At 38.5% G+C, this 27,018-nt stretch overlaps 1 protein-coding gene and 1 non-coding gene across 3 annotated transcripts in view; one reads left to right on the top strand and one right to left on the bottom strand.

Moving 5' to 3' along the window:
* The window catches only part of SPATS2 (spermatogenesis associated serine rich 2), a 152,131-nt gene that overhangs the window by 46,105 nt on the left and 79,008 nt on the right, over positions 1-27,018 (bottom strand). The window lies entirely within an intron of this gene.
* LOC122474146 lies at positions 24,438-24,544 on the top strand. Its single transcript, XR_006294830.1, has one exon. It is a non-coding gene; the product is annotated as a U6 spliceosomal RNA (small nuclear RNA).

The following is a 27,018-nucleotide window of genomic DNA, read 5'->3' as shown; positions in this document are numbered from 1 at the left end:
TAAATGAACTATTAGTATTACTAGCTTCTTATATACATCATCTAACACTTTATTTTTTCCTTTTTTTTTTTAACGATTACTTATTTATTCTGAGAAAGAGAATGTGCTCTCGGGTGTGAGGGAGGGGCAGAGAGAGAGAGAGGGAGAGAAAATCCCAAGAAGTCTCCACGCTCAGAATGAAGCCTAATGCAGGCTTGATCAAGATCAGGATCTGAACTGATATCAAGAGTCAGACACTTAACCAAACTGACTGGGCCACCCAGGTGCAAAATAGGGATTTTTTTCCTTTAACAACACATTAGATGAGACAAAGTACAAGGCAAATAAAGATTATTTCTGTAAACACCTTCAGCTATTGCCCCTCCCCACCAATTAGCATAAGTATTATTAGGGTTTGTCTGGCATACATACCAGTTAGGATAATGATTAAAAATACATAAAGCAGCCAGGATCCCAAGAAGAAACAAATGGCACACTCAAATTGGGGAATCTGAGGAGAGTTTAATAAAGGGACTGTTTTCAAAGGTGCCAGTAAGGAGTGGGGAAACCAAAAGATACAGTGCAGTACCCTTGGCTAATAACAATAATCTACACTGTTACTCTGAGGTTTTAAAGAGGTGTAAGGAGGGGCGCCTGGGTGGCTCAGTCGGTTGAGCGACCGACTTCGGCTCAGGTCATGATCTCGAGGTCTGTGAGTTCAAGCCCCGCATCAGGCTCTGTGCTGATAGCTCAGAGCCTGGAGCCTGCTTCTGATTCTGTGTCTCCCTCTCTCTATGCCCCTCTCCCACTCATGCTCTCTCTCTGTCTCAGAAATAAACATTAAAAAATAAATAAATAAAGAGGTGTAAGGAGAAAGCAATTACTGGAAGCCAGAGACACAAGGCTCTTTCATCTTTGTTTCATCTGGTATGGAGAGGGCCAGAGGACTATAGCCAAGATCTTTGGTCAAAAGACAAGGTAAGCCCATAGTAACCCCCTCAGGAAAAGATTGGGAAATAAATACCACTACCTCACTGATCTCCCTGTCTCTGATCGCCCGCATGTGTTGCCTACTGATCTAACCCAACTAGAAGCCGGAGGGCAAGAGAGCTGTTGCGGTTGTGCACCATACAGGGCAGTCTCCCAAGTTATAAATGCCAAGTTCATATTTACATTCTAAATCATAAGTTCACCAAAACTAAAAAGCAATAATTTAACATCTTAACTTGCCTACTCATCAGCTAATATTGCCTCTTTTAACAACCAACAACTCAAGTACACTCAAAACCCTGCCTCCATGAACTGGAGCTTAAGTGCCCCTCAGCATTATAGATAAAGTCATTTTTAGTTCCCATCAACAATATTTAACAATTCTCTTATTTTTTCATGCAAAGAAAGCTTAAGATTTACTTAATTCCACCAGTAGGAAATCAGGCAGGATCTCATCCTTTGCTATCTATTCTTTGATAGCAAAGTGTGTATGTATACTCTGCAAGAAATAAATTTTTAAAGAAAATGCACAAGACTCGTAAGTCTCACATAAGACTCATAAAGGATACAAGGAATTCTTAAGACTAAGCTTTCTTACCATTTATTTCACTCTATCAGGGACCACCTTTGAAGTTTCTTGGAATTATTTCAAATAGCATATATTTAGGAACATTTTGGATAAAGTATGTTATTTACAGGGTCACTGACATATTTGTAAATAATGCAGGCTTTGGTATTATTGTTTTTGCTGGCTTCAAAAATCAGGCAAAAGTCATTTTAAGCACTGAGGATTACACAGAAATATCTGAGTCTGATTATACCATGCATCATACCAAACTTGAACAAGTTTTCTTAAATTGAGGTATAATTGACATATATATAAAACACTATATTAGTTTCAGGTGTACAATGTAATGGGTCGCTATTTATATATATTTTGAAATGATCACCACAATAAATCTAGTTAACATTTGTCACCATACATACCTACAAAATATTTGTGACAAGAACTCTTATGATTAACTCTTAGCAACCTACAAATATGCAAGACTATTAACTAGAGTTACCATGCTGTACATTATATCCCTAGGATTTTTTTATAATTGGATGTCTGTACTTTTTGACCCCCTTTACCCATTTCACTCCCCATCCCAAATCCCCTCCCCATAACCATCAATCTGTTCTCTTTATCTACAAGTTTGGTTTCTTTTTTTTTTTTTCTTTTTTTTTTTTTTAAGATATCACATATAAGTGAGATCATATGATATTTTCTTTCTCTGACTTATTCACTTGGCATAATACCCTCAATCCACATTGTCACAAATGGCAAGATTTACTTCTTTTTATGGCTAAATGATATTCCCCTATCAGAATTTCCTTCCTTTTTTGAAGTGGATTTATTTTGAGAGAGAGACAGCACAAGTGGGGGAGAAGCAGAAAGAATCCCAAGCAGGCTTTGCACGGTCAGCGTGGAGTCTGATGTGGGGCTTGATGTTCAATGTAGGGCTCAAACTCATGAACCTCGAGATCATGACATGAGCTGAAGTCGGATGTTTAACCAACTGAGCCACCCAGGCGCCCTCCTTTGTTTTTAATACTGAATAATATTCCTGTGTGTGTGTGTGTGTGTGTGTAGAGAGAAGCATAGAAGGGGCTCAAAGCCAGGTATGGAATAAGTCTAAGGATTCTTACAGAAACTACCGAATTTGTATCTTTGAATTCAACAAAAACTTATGATTTTAGATTATGTTTTTCCATTAATATAGATGATGGTAAATTACTCTATTATCCCTTCTGACAAGTGAAGAGAAACATCTGGGAGGGAATTATAATACCTCCCAGAATACTTTAATTTTACAATGATAAGAAAATCAGTCATGGTATCATTTCTCACCCAAACTCACACAATGAGAAACCTACAGCAGAACCAAGGACAGACTCCAAACTTAATGCTATACATTAGTGCTGTAACTCACCACACACTAGTTCTCAAGTTGCCATTATTTTAACAGTACCTTGGTATATCACCTTTCTTCTATGGATCTCAGATTCTTGTTATTACTCACTGATATTCCTTACACATGCATAAAACAAAGGAGATAACAAAATTATTCATATTTCACCACGATCAAAGAGAGGCCACAGAGGTAAGATCTTCCGATTAAATGCAGATAAGCCCACAGGAAGAAAGCCTGGATGCACAGATTACCTAACAAGGGTGATGATCACTTGTCATATTTTCTCAAACTAGATCAGCTTCCTCTTAAAAATTGAAAAGTAGGGGCGCCTAGGTGACTCGGTTGGGTTGAATGTCTGATTCTTGATTCCGGCTCAGGTCATGCATGATCCCAGGGTCATGGGATTAAGCCCTGCATCGGGCTCCACACTGAGCATGAAGCCTGTTTGGGATTCTCTCTCTCTCCCCTCCACTGTCCCCTCTCCTGCTTGCATGATCACACACATACTCTCTAAAAAAAAAAAAAAAAAAAAAAAAAAATCAAAAATTAAAAAAATTTAAAGGTAGACTCAAGAGTTTAAGTGTGAATTCTTCAGAAGTGTATCTCATGAACAGTTAAATAACCTAAAGTTCTCCTTTAGCCTGAACACAGCCTACATTCAATCACCTAAAAGAAAACAACCAGTGTCTTGAAATTTTTTTCTCATGCCAATTTTGAAAATAGTCCACATATAAATCACCAATAAAATGGCAGATAGAGTTCAGTTTCTTCTTGTGCACTAATTACAAATATGGGAACAGGAATTATATTATATAAATGTGACTGCAAATAAAAGAAAGTAATTGTCACAGACATGACTAGCTATGAAGCCTAGGGTATATTCACAACCTCAAAACTGAAGAGGCCACCAACTTCAATTTCCTAGGTCAATTTTCTCTTCTGCCAATTTACCACCTAAGCTTGGAAGAATTATGACTGTTTTAGTAAGAAAAAAAGGCATATATAAAAGATAAAGATGGGGCGCCTGGGTGGCTCAGTCAGTTAAGCATCTGACTTCGGCTCAGGTCATGTTCTCGCAGTCTGTGAGTTTGAGCCCCACATCAGGCTCTGTGTTGACAGCTCAGAGCCTGGAGCCTGCTTTGGACTCTGTCTCTCACTCTCTCTCTCGCTCTCTCTTTCTCTCTCTCTGGCCCTGCCCTGCTTGCACTCTGTCTCTCTCTCAAAAATAAATAAACATTAAAAAAAAAAAAGATAAAGAGAATGTGTAAGTGATGAAAAATCAAGCTTGGAAGAGGAGCAAATCCTAAATGGGAAATTTAGAAAAACAACTATGTCAAAATGCCATTTTTAAAGATGTCTAGTCTGCTTTAAGTAATTCTACTATAGAGTACTGTTATAGCCTTCTGGAATGCTAACACTTTTTTATATTTAGTTCTTTAAAAGTTATTTAAGAAACTTCCATCTCGGTTGTCAGTGGCCAAATACAAAAATCTTTGCAACCTGAACACAGTAGGTTGCAAGGATATAGACTTACAGTCTCATCAACTGGCCTTTCCAGGCATCTCAGATGACTACTGCTATGGTTTACAGGTTCTGAAAAATCCACACTTCAACTACCAGTCAATCTGCTAAGTGGGTCTTCAATGGAAGAAAGCAGACTTATATTTCCCTATTTCTCCTTCATTTATCATATAGTCTTAACGACTGTTTAAATTTTTTTACTTTGTTCCTTTGAGTGCTTCTTCAACTACATTCTGAAGGATATTGTGCTGCTTCTTACAAGACAAAGAAACTACACTGTGAAATTTACAAACTTCTAGAATTAGTTTTGATTTTTCCAGGTAAAGCTTGCTAGAAAATCAGAGTTTTTATTAACGACACAAATGAACAATTAAATCCTACCTTACTCTTACCACTAGATTTTCCTAGGTTTCCATCAAGTGCAACAGAACAAGCTTCATTCATTCATTCATTCATTCATTCAGAGAGAGGGAGCAGGGGCGCCTGGGTGGCTTAATCCGTTAAGCGTCCCACTTCAGCTCAGCTCAGGTCATGAACTCACGGTTCGTGGGTTTGAGCCCCATGTCGGGCTCTGTGCAGACAGCTCAGAGCCTGAGCCTGCTTTGGATTCTGTGTCTCCCTCCCTCTCTGCCCCTCCCCTGCTTGTGCTCTGTCTCTCAAAAATAAATAAATGTAAAAAAAAAAAAAATTTTAGAGAGGGAGCACACACACCAAGCAGGCTCCCTGCTGTCTGCACAAAGCCCAACACAGGGCTCGAACTCACAATGAGATCATAACCAGAGCCAAAGTCAAGAATTGGATGCTTAACCAATTAAGCTACCCAGGCACCCCTAGAATAAACTTCTATTTTTTAAGTTAACAAGGATTCTTGAGGTTCTCATTATTTAAAAGGTTTACTGGTTCTAATAATAATTCTGTCAATTTCTCTATGAATTGTGATTGAATAGGAAATTCTGTCCACCTTTCCAAAACCTTCTTAGTAATATACCCTAAAGAATAGCCAGGAGGCAATGATATTTATTTTAATGCCCCACCTCTTCTGTCTCAATGCCACCTTTCATTAGTTTGGAATTAGTTCTCCCACATATGAAATGAAATGCATAGCTTTAAAAAAAGTTCTTTCCTGGGGCGCCTGGGTGGCGCAGTCGGTTAAGCATCCGACTTCAGCCAGGTCACGATCTCGCGGTCCGTGAGTTCGAGCCCCGCGTCGGGCTCTGGGCTGATGGCTCAGAGCCTGGAGCCTGTTTCCGATTCTGTGTCTCCCTCTGTCTCTGCCCCTCCCCCGTTCATGCTCTGTCTCTCTCTGTCCCAAAAATAAATAAATGTTGAAAAAAAAATTAAAAAAAAAAAGTTCTTTCCTACTCATTACTGCCCTACAGAGTCTGAGGAATTCTACAGCTTTTCCAGGAAAAAACCCTCAATTTCATAAATTAAAAGAATAAAGCATTTGAGAACTGTGATTTTTTTTTTAAAGAACACAAACAGGGGCGCCTGAATGGCTCAGTTGGTTAAGTGTCTGACTCTTGATTTTGGCTCAGGTCATGATCCTAGGGTTGTGGCACCAAGCCCCACATTAGGCAGTGTGCTGAGCACGGAGCCTGCTTGGGATTCTCTCTCTCTCCTTCTGCCCCTCTCCTCCACTCGCTCTAAAAAAAAAATATATTAAAAAAAAATTAAAAATAAAAGACACAAATCTTCGATTACTAAGATCAACTATACATTCTTTGCTGATTCTAGATCATCTCTGAGCTAATGTCTTATTCACAAAATCTTGTATGTAGTTCCAAGGTTTACATGAATTCAGTTACTTAGAAAATTATGAAGCCACATGATGACTACTATGACATCTTACAGCCAACTTTCAAACTTTTCAATGGAATGGGACACTAAAATAGAATAAAAATTAAATACTTAGTTAAATCTTTACTTCTAAGTAGTGAGAAAAACTGTCATGAGTTTTATGTTTCTATTGGCTAATCTCTCCTTGCCTTTGGGGAAAGGGAAAAATAAATTGTGATGTGGCTAAAAGATGGATAGCCAGTAAAAACAGGGGAAAAAAGAGAAATCAAGGAATCTGGATAATCTAAAAACCAGAAAATCAGTTTGCAAATGAATCAAGTTGTATAAAATGCCTCTGTGTGAGTTGTTCACTTAAGTCTGAAGAAAAACATAGTTTTGGCTACTAAGGGCGTATTTTCAGTCTCTCTTACAAGTCAAACCCTCATTTGTAGATTTCAATAAAATTTCTCTAGTAAGATTATTAACTCCTAGTTGTTATACAATATATGCCATAGTTCTGGGCTTAAGGTAGATTGGATGAACTGAATGCGCTATTTTTTTTTTATTTATTTGGGGGGGGGGGGCAGGGGAGGGTAGGGCAGAGAAAGGGAATCCCAAGCAGGCTTTGCACTGTCAGCACAGAGCTGGATGCGGGGCTCAAACTTACAAACTGCGAGATCATGACCTGAGCTGAAATCAAGAGTCAGATGCTTAATCGACTGAGACACCCAGTGCACTATTTTTTTTTAATGTTTATTTATTTACTTATTTTAAGTGTGAGAGGGACAGAGAGAGAGAGACAGAGAGACAGAGAGAGAGAGACAGAGAGAGAGAGAGAGTCTTAAGTAGGCTCCACACTGCCAACGCAGAGCCCAATGCACAGCCTGTTCCTATCAACCTCAAGATCATGACCTGAGCTGAAATCAAGAGTTGGATGCTTAACTGACTAAGCCACCCAGGTGCTCCTGAACGCACTATTTTTTTTTTTTTAATTGGTTCCTACTCCTCACTGTTCTTCAGATTCTCAAGAATTCTACCAGCTATCTCAGGAAAGAAACTCAATTCCAGTAAGTCAATGAAATCAAAACATTTAAGAACTATGATATTTAAAAGTCAAAGAAATCTTCAATTACTAAGCTCAGTACAAACTAGCTGGTAGAATTGCTGAATCTGAAGGAGAGTGAGAAGGAAATATTTTCTTTCTTTCTTTATTTATTTTTTCAACGTTTATTTATTTTTGGGACAGAGAGAGACAGAGCATGAACGGGGGAGGGGCAGAGAGAGAGGGAGACACAGAATCGGAAACAGGCTCCAGGCTCTGAGCCATCAGCCCAGAGCCCGACGCGGGGCTCGAACTCACGGACCGCGAGATCGTGACCTGGCTGGAGTCGGACGCTTAACCGACTGCGCCACCCAGGGAATATTTTTTTTAAACTGTGTGTTTCATATCATATATAGAACTAAAGTTTATTTTTTATTTATTTATTTTGAGAGAATGCACATAAGCACAAGCTGGGGAGGGGCAGAGAAAGAGGGAAAGAGAGAATCCTAAGCAGGCTCCATGCTGTGAGGCAGAGCCTGATGCAGGGCTTGATGTCACAAACCATGAGATCATGACATGAGCCCAAATCAAGGGCCAGATACTTAACCAACTGAGCCAATCAGGCACCCCTAATTTCAGTCTAAAAAAATTTTTTTTTAAATTCATGTTTATTCTTGAGAGCGACAGAGAGAGCGCGCACACAAGTGGCAGAGGGGCAGAGAGAGTGGGGCAACACAGACTCCAGGCTCTGAGCTGTCAGCACAGAGCCCGACCCGGGTTTGAACCCACAAACCATGAGATCATGACCTAAGCCGAAGTCAGATGTTTAATCAACTCAGCCACCCAGGCGCCCCTCTAATTTCAGTTTAGATCTGAGAGATATTCTTTTGTCACTGTAAAAGACTTTGCTTTGGATGTTCCTTCTAGCACCGTAGAACAATGAATATCTTCCCTTTCCAGCGCAGCCCATCCCCTGTGCTTCAAGGTACAGAAATGAACAAGTAACCCTAATTTCATGCTCTGTCTCCAACAAAACAATATCCTTTCTCCTAAAACCACAGCACTGCAAATCTGTCACTCTTTACTCATTAACCTTTATGCAAATAAGAATTAAATGTTTCTTCTTTCCTAAACCGCAAAAATTATGAATCAATTATCTACTTTGATTATAAATATTTCTATATCCACATAATTGTTATAATTACCACAAGGCAGACACTCGCTTTTAAGTGTTATACTTGTGAAGGTTTAAGACACACATTACCTACATAACACACTTGTTTAGGCCCATTCTGTCCTAATAAAACATCTTTAAAAAATACTTTATTGCGAAATATAACACATTTACAGTGCACACACACACACATGAAGTATCACAGCTTGATAATTTATCACAAACACTCAAATACTACTACCCAGGTTAGAGAAATAAAACTGCCAGTACCCCAGAAGTTTTCCTTATGTATCCTTCCATTATTGTCTCTCACCATTCACCAAAGGCATGATTCTCCAAACTTTTCTTCATAGCTGGTATCACTGAAGAAGACACACCTAAATATTATTGTATAGTTTTATCTATAAAAGGAATAATTCTGTGTGTATTTTATTTTTGGTGCCGCGGGTTGTTTCGCTCAACACTGTGTTTGTAAGATTCATGCATGTTTTTTTGTTTTTTTTTTTTTAATTTTTTTTTCAACGTTTATTTATTTTTGGGACAGGGAGAGACAGAGCATGAACGGGGAGGGGCAGAGAGAGAGGGAGACACAGAATCGGAAACAGGCTCCAGGCTCTGAGCCATCAGCCCAGAGCCTGACGCGGGGCTCGAACTCACGGACCGCGAGATCGTGACCTGGCTGAAGTCGGACGCTTAACCGACTGCGCCACCCAGGCGCCCCAAGATTCATGCATGTTTTTGCAAACAAATGTAGTTTGTTCATTTTCCTTGAACATTTATTTCATTGTATGATTATGCCATTGTTGATTTATCTATTCCGCTAAACAACTGATGGACAAATGGTGAACAGTTCGGCTGTTTACTAGACAAATGATAGACAATTGGCTTGCTGCTAGTTTTTGGCCAATACAAATAATGCTGTTTTGAATATTCTTGTACAAACCTCCTGGGGACCTGGGAATGAATTGCTGTTGAATACTCAAAAACAGAACTAAGTCATAAGGTATGCACATCTTCAATTCTAGTATATATGTCAAACAGCTTCTCAAAGTAGCTGTACCAATTTAAACTTCCACTAGCAGTTTTTGAAAGTTTCTATTACTCCACAGACTCACATTCTCGGTATTGTTAATCTTTTTTTTAATTGTAGCCATTCCAGTACAAAGAGAAGTAGTATCTTGTTTCAATTTTTATTTCATTTCTTTTTACTTTATTTTTATTTCTTTTATGTTTATTTATTTTTGAGAGAGAGACAAAGTACGAGTGGGGGAGGAGCAGAGAAAGAGAGGGAGACACAGAATCTGAGGCAGGTTCCGGGCTCCATGCTGTCAGCACAGAGCCCGATGCGGGGCTCGAACTCACAAACTGTGAGATCATGACCTGAGCCGAAGTCAGACATTTAACTGACTGAGACACCCAGGCGCCCCATCTTTTTTTGTTTTTAATATTTTTTAATGTTTATTTATTTTTGACAGGAGAAAGAGATGGGGGGGGAAGGAGGGAAGGAGGGAGATAGGGCGAGCAGGGGAGGGGAAGAGAGGGGACAGGGGATCCAAGGCAGGCTCTGTGCTGTGAGCACAGAGCCTGATGCAGTGCCTGAACCCACAAACCATGAGATCATGACCTGAGCTGAAGTCAGATGCTTAACCAACTGAGCCACCCAGGTGCCCCTCACTTATTTCTAAAAAGAATGAGTGCCCTCACGTATGTTATTAGCCATTTTGTTATTCTCTCTCCTGACAATGCCTACTAATGCCCTGTATTTGGAGGAAGAATGGTCTTTTTCTCTGTATCATGTTTAAATGATTTAAACATGATACAAATTTCTTCTCCCATTCTGTGTCTTGCCTGTTAGCTCTCCTAAATGCCCCTTTCAATGAATAGTTCTTAATTTTAATGTAATAATGCATTGACATTCTTTCCCTTTATGATTGTTTCATTGATTTATTTATTTATTTTTAAAAAATATTTTAACATTTATTTTTGAGACAGAGAGAGAGAGACAGCATGAACAGGGGAGGGTCAGAGAAAGAGGGAGACACAGAATCCGAAACAGGCTCCAGGCTCTGAGCTGTCAGCACAGAGCCCAACGCAGGGCTCGAACCCACGGACCGCAAGATCATGACCTGAGCCGAAGTCGGACGCTTAACCGACTGAGCCACCCAGGCGCCACTCATTTATTTATTTTTATTTTTCTGATTTCAGGAGAATTTAGTGATTCATCCCTTATATATAACACCCAGTGCTCATCCCAACAAATGCCCTCCTTAGTACCCAGTTAGCCCATTCCTCCACCAACACCCTTCCAGCAACCCTCAGTTTATTCTCTGTATGTAAGAGTCTCTTATGGTTTGCCTCCTTCTCTCTTTTTATCTTATTCTTCCTTTCCTTCCCTTATGTTCATCTATTTTGTTTCCTTTTTCTTTTTTTAATGTTTATTTTTGAGAGAGAGAGGGATACACACAGAATGCAAGCAGGGAAGGGGCAAAGTGAAAGGGAGACGTGGAATCTGAAGCAGGCTCTAGGCTGTCCAACAGGGCCTTATGTGGGGCTTGAACTCATAAACAATGAGATCATGACCTGAGCCAAAGTCGGACGCTTAACCGACTGAGCTACCCAGGTGCCCCTCATCTGTTTTGTTTCTTAAATTCCACATGATTGAAATCATATGATATCTTTCTCTTACTGATTTATTTAACTTAGCATAATACATTCTAGCTCTATCCACATTGTTGCAAATGGCAAGATTTCATTCTCTTTGATCACTGAGTAATATTCCATTGTATATTTATACCAAATCTTTATCCATTCATCAGTCGATGTACATCTGGGGCTCTTTCCATAATTTGGCTATTGTTGAAAGTGCTGCTATAAACAATGGGGTGCATGTGCCCCTTCAAATCTGTATTTTTGTCTCCTTTGGATAAATACCTAGTGGTGCAATTGCTGGGTCACAGGGTAGCTCTATCTAATTTTTTTGAGGAACCTCCATACTGTTTCCTAGAGTGGCAGCACCAGTTTGCATTCCCACCCACAGGGCAAAAAGGTTCCCCTTTCTCTGCATCCTCGTCAACATCTGTCGTTTCCTGAGTTGTTCATTTTAGCAACTCTGACACGTGTGAGGTGGCATCTCATTCACTGTGGTTTTGATTTGTATCTCCCTGATGATGAGTGATGTTAAGCAGTTTTTCATGTATGTTAGCCATCTGGATGTCGTCTTTGGAAAAGTGTCTGTTCATGTGTTTTGCCCATTTCTTCATTGGATTGTTTTTTGGCTGCTGAGTTTGATAAGTTCTTTACAGATTTTGTATACTAACCCTTTATTTGATATGTCATTTGCAAATATCTTCTCTCATTCCATCAGTTGCCTTTTAGTTTGGTTCACTGTTTCCTTCGCTGTGCAGAAGCTTTTTACTTTGGTGAGGTCTTAATACTTCATTTTTGCTTTTGTTTCTCTTGTCTCTGGAGACATGTCTAGTAAGAAGTTGCTGCAGCCGAGGTCATAGAGGTTGTTGTCTCTTTTCTCCTGTAGGATTTTGATAGTTTCCTGTCTTACCTTTAGGTCTTTCATCCATTTTGAGTTTATTTTTGTGTATGGAGTAAGAAAGTGGTCCAGGTTCATTCTTCTGCATGTTGCCGTCCAGTTTTCCCAACACCATTTGCTGATAAGACTGTTATTTTTTTCCAGTATTGGATATTCTTTTCTGCTCTGTCAAAGATTAGTTGGCCATACATTTGTCGGTCCATTTCTGGGTTTTCTATTCTGTTTCATTGATTTATGTGTCTGTTTTTATGCCAGTTATGATTAGTGCTTTTCAGGTCTATTTAAAAACTCTTTCCCTGAGATAATGTTTGAGACTTGCTTCAAAATAATCCACTGAGGGGGCATCTGGGTGGCTCACTCGGTTGGGGTCCAACTTCAACCCAGCTCATGATCCCATGCTTTGTGGGTTCGGGCCCCACTTCAGGCTCTGTGCTGACAGCTCAGAGCCTGGAGCCTCCTTCGGATTCTGTGTCTCCCTCTCTATCTGCCCCTCCCCTGCTTGCACTCTGTCTGTCTCCCAAAAATAAATAAACATAAAAAAAAAACCCACTGAGGGTGGGTGGAAGTACAGACAAAAAAGATTGGCCATGTGTTAATTACTGTATCTGAGTCATGAGTATTTGGGGGTTCACTGTATTAGTCTACTTTTATAAGCTTAAAAATTTCAAAAACAAATTAAAAGAAAATAAATGTTATTAAAAAGTCCTGGAACTTTTAAGTGATTATAGCAAGGTTGCAGGATACAAGGTCAATATACAAAAGTCAACTGCTTTCTCATATAAAAGCAATAAACAAGTTTTTTGAATGTGAAATTAAAAACACAATACCATTTATGTTACCACCCCCCAAAATACTTACATATAAAACTAACAAAGTATGCATAAGACATATATGAGGAAAACAATAAAATCCTGAGGAAAAAAAAGAAAGAACTAAATAAAAGGAGAGCTATTCTGTGTCTCCCTCTCTCTCTGCCCCTCCCCCGTTCATGCTGTGTCTCTCTCTGTCTCAAAAATAAATAAACGTTAAAAAAATTTAAAAAAAAAAAAAAAAAAGAAGGGGCACCTGGTGGCTCAGTCGGTTAAGCGTCCGACTTCAGCTCAGGTCAAGATCTCGCGGTCCGTGAGTTCGAGCCCCGCGTCGAGCTCTGGGCTGATGGCTCAGAGCCTGGAACCTACTTCCGATTCTGTGTCTCCCTCTCTCTCTGCCCCTCCCCCGTTCATGCTGTGTCTCTCTCTGTCTCAAAAATAAATAAACGTTAAAAAAAATTAAAAAAAAAATAAATAAAAGGAGAGCTATTCTATCTTTGTAGATAGGAAGACTCAACATTGACAAGATGTCAGTTCCTTCCAACTTGGTCTATAGATTATATACAATCCCAATCAAAATGCCAGCAATTTGTTTTGTGGATATTGATAAAATGATTCTAAAGTTTATATGGAGAGGCAAAAGACACAGAATAGTCAACACAATATTGAAGGAGAATAATGCTGAAGATATGACACTACATAAATTCAAAACATATTATAAAGCTACAATAATCAGGGAGCCTGGGTGGCTCAGTCAGTTAAGTGTCTGACTTCAGCTCAGGTCATGATCTCATGGTTTGTGAGTTCGAACCCCAAATCGGGCTCCCTGCTGTCAGTACAGAGGCTGCTTGGGATCCTCTGTCCCCCTCTCTTTCTGCCCCTCCCCCACTCATGCTCTCTCTCAAAAATAAACATTAAAAAAACAAAGCTACAGTAATCAAAGCAGTATAGTATTGGTGAAAGAAAACAGACAAACAAACAAACAATGGAACAGAATATAGAGAGCCAGAAATAGACCAACATAGATTTTTGACAAGGGAGCAAAGGCAATACATTGGACCTTAAGGAAGTCTTTTCAACATGGTGCTAGAACAACCAGACATCCACATAAAAAAAAAAAAAAAAAAATCTAGACACACTTTACATTCTTTTTTTTTTTTTTTTTCCAACGTTTTTATTTATTTTGGGGACAGAGAGAGACAGAGTATGAACGGGGGAGGGGCAGAGAGAGAGGGAGACACAGAATCGGAAACAGGCTCCAGGCTCCGAGCCATCAGCCCAGAGCCTGACGCGGGGCTCGAACTCACGGACCGCGAGATCGTGACCTGGCTGAAGTCGGACGCTTAACCAACTGCGCCACCCAGGCGCCCCGACACACTTTACATTCTTTACAAATATTAACACCAAATGGATCACAGACCTAAGTGTAAACTGTAATACTATAAAACTAGAAGATAATATAAGAGAAAGTCTAGATAACCTTGGGTGTTGCAGTGACTTTTTAGATGCAACACCAAAGGCACAATCCATGAAAGGAATAATTGATAAGCTGGACTTCATTAAAATTAAAACTTTCTGATCTGCAGAAGACATTGTCAAGAGAATGAAAAGACAAGCCACAGACTGGGAGAAAATATTTGCAGAAGACATCTGATAAAGTGCTGTTACTCAAAATATACAAAGAACTCTTAAAGCTCAACAATAAGAAACAATACAATTTAAACATGGGCCAAGGCCTTAAGAGACACCTCACCAAAGAAGATATACAGATGGCAAACAAGCCAGATGGCAAAGATGCTCCTCATCACAGGTCATGAAGGAAATATAGATTAAAACAAGATGCTACTACACATCTCTTAGAATGGTCCAAATCCAGAACACCGACAACACCAAATGCTGGCAAGGATGTGGAACAACAGGAACTCCCATTCATTGCTGCTAAAAATGCAAAATGGTACAGGCACTTTGGAAAACAGTTTGGCAGTTTCTTTAAAAACTTACCATGCAATCCAGCAATCAATCTTTTTGGTATTTACTCAAAGGAGCTGAAAACATGCCCACATAAAAACCTGTATATGAATGTTTATAGCAACTCTATTCAAAATTGCCCAAAATCCCAAGAGGTCCTTGGATAAACTATGATGGTGAATGGATAAACTATGATAGATTCAGACAAAAGAATATTATTCAGTGCTAAAAAGAAATTAGCTAACAAGTCATGAAAAGACATGAAACAACCTTAAATGCATATTACTAAGTGAAATAAGTCAATGCGAAAAGGCTACATTCTGTATGATTACAGCTATATGACATTCTGGAAAAGGCAAAACTAGAGTGACAGTAAAAGGATCAGTAGTTGTCAGGGGTTAAGTGGAATGAAAGATTAAAAAGCAGAGCACACAGGATTTTTAGAGCAGTGAAACTACTCTATATGACCCTGTAATAGTGGATACAGGTCATTATTCATTTGTCCAAATCCAAAGAATATACTACACCAAGAGAGAATCCTAATGTAAACTACAGACTTTAGGTGACAATGATGTGTCTATGTAAGTTTACCAATTGTAACATATGTGTCACTGTAGTGGAGGATATGGATAACGGGGGAGGGTATGTGTGGGGGTAGGAGGTATAGGGGAAATCTGTACCTTCTGCTAATTTTGCTGTAAACCTAAACCTTCTCTAAAACACATAATCTATTAAAACATTTAAAAAACACTATTGAGGAAAAAAGTTTAAAAAGGAAAGAGTCCTTCCTTTTCTGAGCCCATGAAGATACTCTTCTAAATTACATTTATAAGCTTTATTGTTTTACCTTTCACATTTAGATCTATAATCTAAACCCTGGAATTGATTACAGGCATGAAGTAAGTAAGGAACAGAGTTGTATTTTTTCCATATGGATTTCCAAATGTCTCAGATCTAATTGAAACAAGATCATCTTTTCCTCAAGGCCTACAGTACTACTTTTCAAATAAAATCTCCATATATGAATAGCTCCGTTTCTGGGCTCTCTGTTTCATTTGTCCATATTTCCATCTTACTGGTAATACCATATTGTCTTTTTTTTTTTTTTTTTAATTTCAAATTTTAGTTAGTTAACATACAGTGCAATATTGGTTTCAGGAGTAGAATTCAGTGATTCATCACTTACATACAATACCCAGTGCTTGGGGAACCTTCCGACTTCAGCTGAGGTCATGATCTCACAGTTCTTAAGGTTCAAGCCTGTGCTGGGCTCTATACTGACAGCTCAAAGCCTGTAGCCTGCTTAGGATTCTGTGTCTCCCTCTCTCTCTGACCCATCCTACTTGCACACACACTCTCTCTCTCTCTCAAAAATAAACAAACATTTTAAAAAACAGACAAATTCCTAGAAACTCACACACTACCAAAATTGAAACAAGAAGAAAGAGAAAAGTTGAACAGACCTAAGACCAGCAAAGAAATTGAATCAGTAATTAAAAATCTCCCAACAAACAAGAATCCTGGGCCGGATGGCTTCCCAAGGGAATTCTACCAGACATTTAAAGAAGAGTTAATACCTATTCTTCTCAAACTGTTCCAAAAAACTAGAAATGTAAGGAAAACTTCCAAATGCATTCCATGAGGCCAGTGTTACCTTGATTCCAAAACCAGACAAAGACCCCACTAAAAAGGAGAATTACAGGCCAATATTCCCTGATAAACCGTATGTAAAAATTCTCAACAAGATACTAACAAATCAAATTCAACAGTACATTAAAAGAATTATTCACCATGATCAAGTGGGATTTATTCCTGGGCTGCAGGGCTGGTTCAATATCCACAAATCAATCAACATGATACACCACATAAATTTAAAAAATGGGTAAGAATCGTATGATCCTGTCAAAAGATGCAGTAAAAACATGTGGCAAAATACAGCATCCATTCTTGATAAAAACTCTCAACAAAGTAGGGATATATGGGACATAACTCAACATCATAAAGGCCATATAAGAAAGGCCCACAGCTAATATCATCCTCAATGGAGACAAAGGCCCTTAGGCCTTTCCCTACAGTGAGGAACAAGATAAGGATGCCCACTCTCACCATTACTATTTAACAGTACTAAAGTCTTAGCCTCAACAATCAGACAACAAAAAGAAATAAAGGGCATACAAATTGGCAAGGAAGAAATCAAACTTTCACTATTTGCAGATGACATGATACTCTATGTAGAAAACCCAAAAGACTCCACCAAAAAATTGTTACAACTAATACATGAACCCAGCAAAGTTGCAGGATATAAAATCAACATGCAGGTATCTGTTGCATTTCTAAACACCAATAATGAAGGAGCAGAAAAAAGAAATCAAGGAATTAATCCCATTTACAACTGCACACACAAAAAATAAGATACCTAGGAATAAACCTAACTAAAGAGGTAAAAGATCTGTACTCTGAAAACCATACTGTCTTAATTACTGTAGCTTTACAGTAAGTCTTAATTGGATTCAGTGAGTTCTCTGACCTTGCTGTTAAGAATTCTTCAGCTAGGGGCGCCTGGGTGGCGCAGTCGGTTGAGCGTCCGACTTCAGCCAGGTCACGATCTCGCGGTCCGCGAGTTCGAGCCCCGCGTCGGGCTCTGGGCTGTTGGCTCAGAGCCTGGAGCCTGTTTCCGATTCTGTGTCTCCCTCTCTCTCTGCCCCTCCCCGGTTCATGCTCTGTCTCTCTCTGTCGCAAAAATAAATAAACGTTGAAAAAAAAATTAAAAAAAAAAAAGAATTCTTCAGCTATTCTTGGCCCTTTGTATTATCATATAAATTTCAGAATCACTTTGTCAAGCTGCATAAAAAATAATGTTGGGAGAGGGGCATCTGGCTGGTTCAGTTGGAAGAGCATGCAACTCTTGATCTTGGGGTTGTGAGTTCAAGCTCCACACTGGATATAGAGATTAAGAAAAAAAGTAAACTCAATAAAAATAATGTTGGGGCCTTTATAAGGATTGCATTAAATCTATGAATCCATTTTGAAGGACAGTTATCTTCAAAATATTGAGGCTTCCAATCCATAAATATGGTATACCCTTCTATTTAAGTGTTCTTCCATTTCTTCCAATGATGCTTTATCATTTTTTAAAAATGTTTATTTTAGAGAGACAGAGAAACAGAATGCAAGCAGGGGAGGGACAGAGGGAGAGGGAAACACAGAATCCAAAGCAGGCTCCAGGCTCTGAGCTGTCAGCACAGAACCTGGCGCAGAGCTCAAACCCACAAACCGTGAGATCATGACCTGAGCCAAAGTCGAACACTTAACTGACTGAACCACCCAGGTGCCCCAATGCTTTATCATTTTTTAATAGTGTTCTTATACATCCTTTATTAAATTTATTTCCATGTTATACTTTTGGTACAAGTGTAATCGCATCTGTTTTTAAATTTCACTTTCTAATGATTTATTGCTGGTATAAACAGGTATGATCGATTTTTGTGGGATGATTTTATACCCAGCAACACTGTTCAAATCACTAATTCTAGTAGTTTAAGCTCTTGTGGGCTTTCTACATAGGGTATCTACAAAAAACATAGAGCAATCATCAACATAATGGTGAATATTAAGACCTTTTCCTTTGAGACCAGAAAACAAAACAAAAATGCTTGGTTACTTTTTTTCCTTCCAACCTCACAGAGAAATAATTGACAAATATGATTATATATAAAGTATACAACGTGATGAGCTGATATACATGTGTACTGTTGGAATAGTGACCAAGATCAAAACAATTAACACATTCATCACCTCACATAGTTAACTCTTCTGCTTCATTACTTCTAGACAACTGGAGGTCTAATAACTACAACAAAGCAGGAAAAAGGGACAAATATCATAAATACTGGAATCCCATTATTCATGGATCATTTTATTTAGTTTCTTCTACATTTTGGAGGGGATTTAATTTTCTGTTCTTTTCCTAACTTCCTTAGAACCTAGCTCACTGATTTGTAGCCTATCTTCCTTTCTGATATATACATTTAAAGCTAAAAAAAATTAAAATTCCCTCTAAGCATGATTTTAGCTGCATGTTACAGGTTTTTGTATACAAATTTCTATTATTGCTCTGTTTAAAGCATTTTCTAATTTCATTTTGATTTCTGTTTTTGATCCAACTGTTATTTAGGAGTATATTTCTTAATACTCAAATATTTGAAGATTTTCTAACTAACTTTTGGATGACTAGCTTAAATGCACTGTAGTAAAAAAACAAGCTATATGATTTTCTCTAAAAATTGTGGCAATTTGCTTTATGGCCAGTAGAATTTTTGAAAATGTTCTAAATGCACTTATAAAATAATAAACATATATATACACTAAGCTGTTGGATACAATTTGTTCTAATTATGATAATTATGTCACATGTGCTAGTTATATCAAATATTTTATATCCTTATTAATCCCTCACCTGTTTTATCATTTACTAAGAAATCTGTGTTAAAATATCCTACTATAATTGTGTATTTCTCCTTTTAATTCTGTCAATTTTTTAAAAATCTATTAGAATTATTTTTTCTGTTAAATCAAATGCTTTATCATTATGAAGTGTCCCTCCTTTATCTCTAATCATGCTTTTTTGCTTTAAAGTCTACATTGGCTGAATATTAATACATAAACATTCAGAACAGTTTTCTTTTGTTAGTCTCTAATTCTTTTTTTTTATTCTGGTAAAAAAAAAAGGCATAGCATAAAACTTACATGTTCTTTCTTAACCATTTCTTCTTAACCATTTCTTAGTGTATACAGTTCAGTAGTGTTAAGTATATTCACATTATTGTACAACTAATCTCTAGAACTTTTTCACCTTACAAAACTAAAACCCTGTATCTATTAAATAACAACTCCCCATGTCCCTTAATTCCCCATAAGCCCAACTCCTAATAACTACCATTCTACTGTTCCTGTGACTTTGACTATTGACGATACCTTCTATAAGTGGAATCATGTAATATTTACATTTTTATGACTAGCTTATTTCACTTAGCATAATGTCCTTTTAAAGTTTATTTTGAAAGAGAGAGAGAGAGTGAATGGGGGAGAGACAGAGAGGGAGAAAGAGAATCCCAAGCAGGCTCTCAACACTGAGGCAGATTCAGGGCTAGATCTCCCAACCATGAGATCATGACCTGAGTCAAAATCAGGAATTGGCTGCTTAACTGACTAAGCCACCCAGACACTCCATGTTTTTAAGGTTCATCCATATTGCAGTATGTAGTGACTATTTTAATTTAATAGCTTCCCTGGAGATTATAACATCAATTTTTGACTTGCAAAATTCTAACACTAATTGGCAGTTTTACCCTCTTCTTTGAAAAAGCAAGGGAGCTTATGCACCTCCCAATTTATAGGCCATGGCTACTATGCATGCTAATTCTCTATGTATTTTTAAATCCTAATAAAACATTCTTTGTCTTTTATACATCAATCTTCAGACTTGAGCATGTATTTGTGGTCTGCATTGCTATTCATGCCTTCTTGCATCTCCAACTTTCCAATTGGTCTTCTATCTCAGAGTACCTTTAAATTTTTTTCAGTGGGGTGAGGACTTTTGGTTTTGTTTGTTTTGTTGCTTTTTAAAACTGTTTATTTCCACTTTATTCTAGAAGGATATTTTCACTGTATATGAGGTGTGTAGAGTTGCAGACTGGCAGTTATTTTTATTCAGATCTTTAAAGATATCATCCCACTCTCCTGACTTCTTTCTGTTGAGAAGTTAGCTCTAGGTCTGACTGTGATCCTTTCAAAATTGCATAGTTTTTTTCTAGCTGCTTTTAAGATTCTCTGTCTTTGGGGCGCCTGGGTGGCGCAGTCGGTTGAGCGTCCGACTTCGGCCAGGTCACGATCTCGCGGTCCGTGAGTTCGAGCCCCGCGTCGGGCTCTGGGCTGATGGCTCGGAGCCTGGAGCCTGTTTCCGATTCTGTGTCTCCCTCTCTCTCTGCCCCTCCCCCGTTCATGCTCTGTCTCTCTCTGTCCCAAAAATAAATAAACGTTGAAAAAAAAAAAATTAAAAAAAAAAAAAAAAAAAAAAAAAAAAGATTCTCTGTCTTTGCTCCCTCAAAATTTTATTATGATGTTCCTAGGTGGATTTATTATATTTATTCTGCTAGTGATTTCTAGCACTTCTTGAATCTGTAGCTTGATGGTTTTCATGAATTTTGGAACGTTATCAACAATATCTCCTCAAATGCTCTACATTATTCTCTTTCTTCTGGGGTTCCCATTACACGTATGGCATACCTATCCCTGTAGCCTCTATGTTTTTTACTTCCTCTTCTGTATTTCCTAATCTTTTGAATTTCCATATCATTTAGTTTCTTCTAACTTATCCTGCAATTAATTCACTGACTCTTCTCAGATACTATCAATCTGTTTTTAAAACCATACATTGAGTTCTTAGTTTCAATTACTACATTTCCCAGCTCTAAAATATGCATTACAAAATAGTTTTCCAGTTGGCTGCTGAACTTCTCCAAGTTGTCTTTATTTCCTTGAACATTTTAAGAATTTTTTTTTAAGAACAGTTATTTTGTTTATTTTAGAAAGAGAGAGTGAGCACAAGTGGGGGAGAGGGAAGGAGGGAGGGAGAGGGAGAGGGAGAGAGAATATCTTAAGCAGGCTCCACACTAGTGTGTAGCCCAACACAGGGCTCTATCTCACCACCCTGGGATCATCACTTGAGCCAAAATCAAGGTCAGATGCTCAACCAACTGGGCCACCCACGCTCCCCAAGAATAGTTATTTTAAATCTGGTAACTACAATATTTGGATCTCCTGTGAATTTGTTCTATTGTCTAATGTTTCTTATTCCGTATTTATTGTTTCATCCTCTTATGTTCTATTTTTTGTGTGTGTGTACTAAATAATCTATTTAAAAACCTGATAGTGAAAATAATCTGTGAGGATTTCCAGAGAGGATCTGTTTGCTTTGTACCAAGGTACCCAGTTACCTCAAACCAATTTCAGGTACTGAAATAATTTGAAACAAAGTTGCAATTCCTACAAAGGTGAGTCTATTTCCACTCATTTTTACTACTAGGACTCAGTCTCTTGGGTCCTATGCCAGAGCAAAGGGTGGGGGGTCACAAGTCCCTGCTTATAATCCAGAAGGCCCTTAACATCAATCACTGTCCTCTTGGCTCCAGGAGTTTGTCACCATTGGCTTCTCAACTGCTCTATCCTCTTTGCATCACCCAGGTAATTGCCTGTTACTCTCCCTTCAAAATGTTTATCTTCCCTGTCTTTGGTCTAATGGATTCTTGCATGCACCAAACCAACTCTCTTGGACTAATTTTGAAAATGATACATTAGAAAAACTTGGGAAGATTTTTTTTTTTGTAGGAAGCATATAAATGAGAAGTGTAAGAAAAAACTTAAATTGATTCTAAGAATAACCTATTTTTTTAATTGCCGAGGGTAGAAAGACAAACCACATTTACTTACTTCTTTCCCACCTTATTATTAGATATTTTAGATATATTAGATATTTTACTCCTAAAAGGAAGGGAAAAAGAAATACATGGCCAATTATTTCCAGATACCTTTTGTAGAACAGTCAGCTAGAGCCTAAAATAAAATGTCCTCTTTATTGAATTTCTAAAAAGAGATGACATTAAAAAAGTATATTAAGAGTGAGTAAATGACTTTCAACAAAAAGAACTGTGTTGGGGCGCCTGGGTGGCTCAGTCAGTTAGGCATTCACCTTTGGCTCAGGTCATGATCTCACAGTTCGTGAGCTCGAGCCCTGTGTCAGACTCAGTGCTGAAAGCCTGGAGCCTGCTTCAGATTCTGTCTCTCCCTCTCTCTCTCTGCTCCTCCCTGCTTGTACTCTCTCTCTCTCTCTCAAAAATAAACATTAAAGAAAAAAAGTTTAAAAAATAATAATAAATTAAAAAAAAAAAAAAAAGAACTGTGGTTGAACCCAATGAACTAAAAGACCCAAAGACGTGCTTCGGTTCTGTATTAGTTTCCCATGGCTGCTATAACAAATTACCACAAACTTGGTGGCTCAAACAATGGAAATTTACTCTTTCATAGTTCTGAAGCCCACAAGTCCAAAATCAGTTTCACTGGACTGAAATCAAAGTAACGGTAAGGCCACACTCCTCTGAAGGCTCTAGAGAAGAATCTGTTCCTTGCCTTTTCCAACTGCTGGTGGGTATACAGGCATTCCTTGGCTTATGGCCATATCACTCCAATCTCTACCCTCATAGTTATAATGCCTTCTCTTCTATCTGAAATCTCCTTCTGTCTCCCTCTTATAAGGATACTTGTGATTGCATTTAGGCCTTGCTTGGATGATCCAGGATAAGCTCTCCATCTGAAGATCTTTTTTTTTTTTTTTTTAATTTTTTTTTTTCAACGTTTATTTATTTTTGGGACAGAGAGAGACAGAGCATGAACGGGGGAGGGGCAGAGAGAGAGGGAGACACAGAATCGGAAACAGGCTCCAGGCTCTGAGCCATCAGCCCAGAGCCTGACGCGGGGCTCGAACTCACGGACCGCGAGATCGTGACCTGGCTGAAGTCGGATGCTTAACCGACTGTGCCACCCAGGCGCCCCCATCTGAAGATCTTTAATCACATCTGCCAAGTCTTGGCCATCCATACAGGTAACACCCACAGCATTTAGGATATGGGTATCTTGGGAACGGGGGAAGAAGAATTATTCAGCCTACCGTAGGTTCCTAGCTCTGTAGTTAATTAACATTATAAATTACTTCCAGATATGAAATATATACGTCATGGGAATGAAAGGTATAGCACAGAGAATATAGACAATAGTATTGTTAACAGTGTTGCAGGGTGACAGATGGTAGCTACACCTGTGGTGAGCACAGAGCTGTATAATTTCAAATCACCATGTTATACACCTAAAACTAACATAATAATGAGTGTCAACTATAAATCAATTAAAAATTTGTAATTAAAAATTTTAAGGGGGCGCCTGGGTGGCGCAGTCGGTTAAGCGTCCGACTTCAGCCAGGTCACGATCTCGCGGTCCGTGAGTTCGAGCCCCGCGTCGGGCTCTGGGCTGATGGCTCAGAGCCTGGAGCCTGTTTCCGATACTGTGTCTCCCTCTCTCTCTGCCCCTCCCCCGTTCATGCTCTGTCTCTCTCTGTCCCAAAAATAAATAAACGTTGAAAAAAAAACAACAAAATTTTAAAAATTTTAAGAAATAATTTATTTAAAAAAGAAAAAAATCTGAAATATTTTTAAAATTTTAACAAAATTTGTTTCTAGATAGTCTACAGTGTACCAAGGTACTGAGCCAGGTGTCAGAAAGACAAACAAGAATAAAACCCAGTTATTATCCCAACAGGCTCAGAGTCTAACAGAAGACAGGCATACAGTGAATGTTTATAGGTATAGCAGATGAAGTGGGAGGCAGAAAGAATAAAGAAGTCAGTTCCAATAGTTATTATGACTTCAGGGGCACCTGGGTGGCTCAGTTGGTTGAGGGTCGGACTTCGGCTCAGGTCCTGATCTCATGGTTCGTGAGTTCAACCCCCTCATCGGATTAGCTGCTGTCAGTGCAGAGCCCACTTAGAATCCTGTCTCTCTCTCTCAGAAACATGGTTTTAATTTAAAAAAATAAAAATAAAAATTCTATGACTTTATAGTTTGTAGTACTCACATTGACAGCACATATACTAAGACTGGAATGTTACAGAGAAGATTAGTGTGGCCTCCACACAAGTAAGACATGCAAATCCATGAAGTGGTCCATAAAAAAAAAAAAATGTTAAAAATAGATAATAAAAATTTAAAGATAAAAAATAAAAGCAGTTTTTACCTCTTCTCTTTTTTTCTCTTTTTTGAGTTTATTTATTTTGAGAGAGAAAGCGCACGCAGAAGGGCAGAGAGAGAGGGAGAGAATCCCAAGAAGGGTCCACACTGTGACAGCACAGAGCCTCATGTGGGGCTTGAGCCCAAAAACTGTGAGATCATGACCTGAGCTAAAACCAAGAGTCAGTCGCTTAAATGACTGAGCCACGCAGGTGCCCCTGTAGATCTTCTCTTGAAAAGGAAGTCCTCACATCCATTAGGGAAGCTATTTAAAAAGCAAACAGAACACAACATGTGTTGGAGAAGATGTAGGTAAACCAGAACCCTTGTGCACCGCTGATGGGAATGTAAAATGGTACATCTGCTACAGAAAACAAAATGGCAGTTCCTCCCCAAATCACAGAATTACTGTAAATCCAGCAATTCCCTTCTGGCTATATACGCAAAAGAAGTGAGATCAGGGATTTCAAAAGATATCTGTACACCCAAGTTCACAGCAGCATTATTTACAATAGTCAGAAAGTGGAAACAACCCAAGTGCCCATCTACAGATAAGCAAACAAAATATAATACATACATACAATGGAATATTATTCAGCTTTAAAAAGGAAGGAAATTCTGACACGTTACAACATGGATTAACTCTGACATTATCCTTAGTGAAATAAGCCAGTCATAAAAGGACAAATACTATGTGATTCCATTTGTATGAGTTATCAAGAGTAGTCAAATTCAGAGACAGAAAGCAGAAAGTAGGACGGTGGTTTCCAGGGACTAGGATAAGGAGAGTAGGGAGTTATTGTTTAATGGATACAGGGTTTCAGTTTTGTGAAATGAAAAACAGTTGGGGAGGGAAGAGGAAAGAGAGAGACATTTAGGCAGTTCTGTATAAAACAAAAAGTAGTAAAGCGGGGCACCTAGGTGGCTCAGTTGGTTAAGTGTTTGACTTCGGCCCAGGTCATGATCTCATGATTTGTGGGTTCAAGCCCTGCATCAGGCTCTGTCCTGACCACTTAGAGCCTGGAGCCTGCTTCGGAGTCTGTGCCTCTGTCTCTCTCTCTCTGCCCCTCCCCTGTTCACGTGTGTGTACGTGCTCTCTCTCTCTCTCTCTCAAAAATAAACAAACCTTAAAAAAACTTTTTGTAAGTAGTGAAGCAATTAAGCAATATTATAGTACTGGGATAGAGAAATTAATTGTTCATGCATGATCAACTATGAAATTCAAGTCAGCTATTTTAATGTTTCAGAGGTTTAACTATCAAATGTGAAGGTGTTTTGTAGCTGAATAGTTTTACAAGTGGGAAAAGAGGAAGAGAGAGAAGCAAAGTGTGAAATGAAGTCAACAAAAAAAGTACAATACTTGTGAATCTGCTCTTATCACTGTAACTTGATAAATACAGTCACACATGGACAGGCAAACGTGATTTTTAGGTCTAGAAAAATATTAGCAAATGTGATTGTTTAAAAGAGTCTAATGTACCATCCCCAGAGATAGTGATTCAAAAAAAAATTCTTTTAATTTCCAGAATGATTCTGAGATACACTCAAGTTATTATAATCATTCTGTCTTATCCTTCTTTAGTCTCTGAAAGCTATTTAGAGAGAAAATTAGGATCATAAGTAATCTGTGGGATTCAGAACTAAACCTACTCCCAACCTTGGATTACCCCAGAGTTGGCTTTCTTTTATCTAGTGCTGGATTCAGACATCAGTCAGATGTAAAGGTAAAAACTATGCTTATTTATCTCACTATAACTTCATATTATGAACCTAACAGGTTCTCAAATATTTGCTATGGGTTCTACCCAAAAGTTCTTTTATTTAGCTCATGATTTTCAACATTTGGTTGCCCAACAAAAAGTTCAAGTAATCCAAGGGTAAGGCCCACAAGAGATTTTTGGCAGAAGCATTTTTTACCTAATTAACTAGTAGGCCACATGAACTAGTAGGCCACTTAGGGTCTAAAGACCTGTCCACTGTTGCCACTATTTAATTCAGAGCTATTCAAACCATCAGGGATAAAGAACTAGTTGTTGTTTTTATTTTGTTAATCTCTAATCTTTGAGGACCAATGCTTTTATAAAACAATAAAACTGCGCTTGAGAGTGGTGTGAAGAGATTGGCAAGTCCTCTCCTGAAAACACAAGTATTAAACTGAACAGGACTGTCAACAACAACCATTTCAGGGCCCTAGAATTCAACCAAAGGCACACGACAAATTGAGAAATTGCTAGAGCCTTAAGTAAGAACAATGAAGTCTGTATGCTTCTTGCCTAGGACTGATCCCATTCACCTATCTCCAGCTTTGTGGAGAACAACAGCTTTACCAGGGCAGGGCTGGCCATAAAAATCTGCAGTTTTATTGCCAAAGAAGGCTAATTAGAGAGGAAGGCAAAACTCCACAGCTCTGTCAAGCTCAAG

This window comes from Prionailurus bengalensis, chromosome B4, assembly GCF_016509475.1.
Source record: "Prionailurus bengalensis isolate Pbe53 chromosome B4, Fcat_Pben_1.1_paternal_pri, whole genome shotgun sequence".
Lineage (NCBI taxonomy): Eukaryota > Metazoa > Chordata > Mammalia > Carnivora > Felidae > Prionailurus > Prionailurus bengalensis.
Note: the sequence above shows the minus strand (reverse complement) of the source record. Positions and strands in the feature narration are given on the sequence as shown.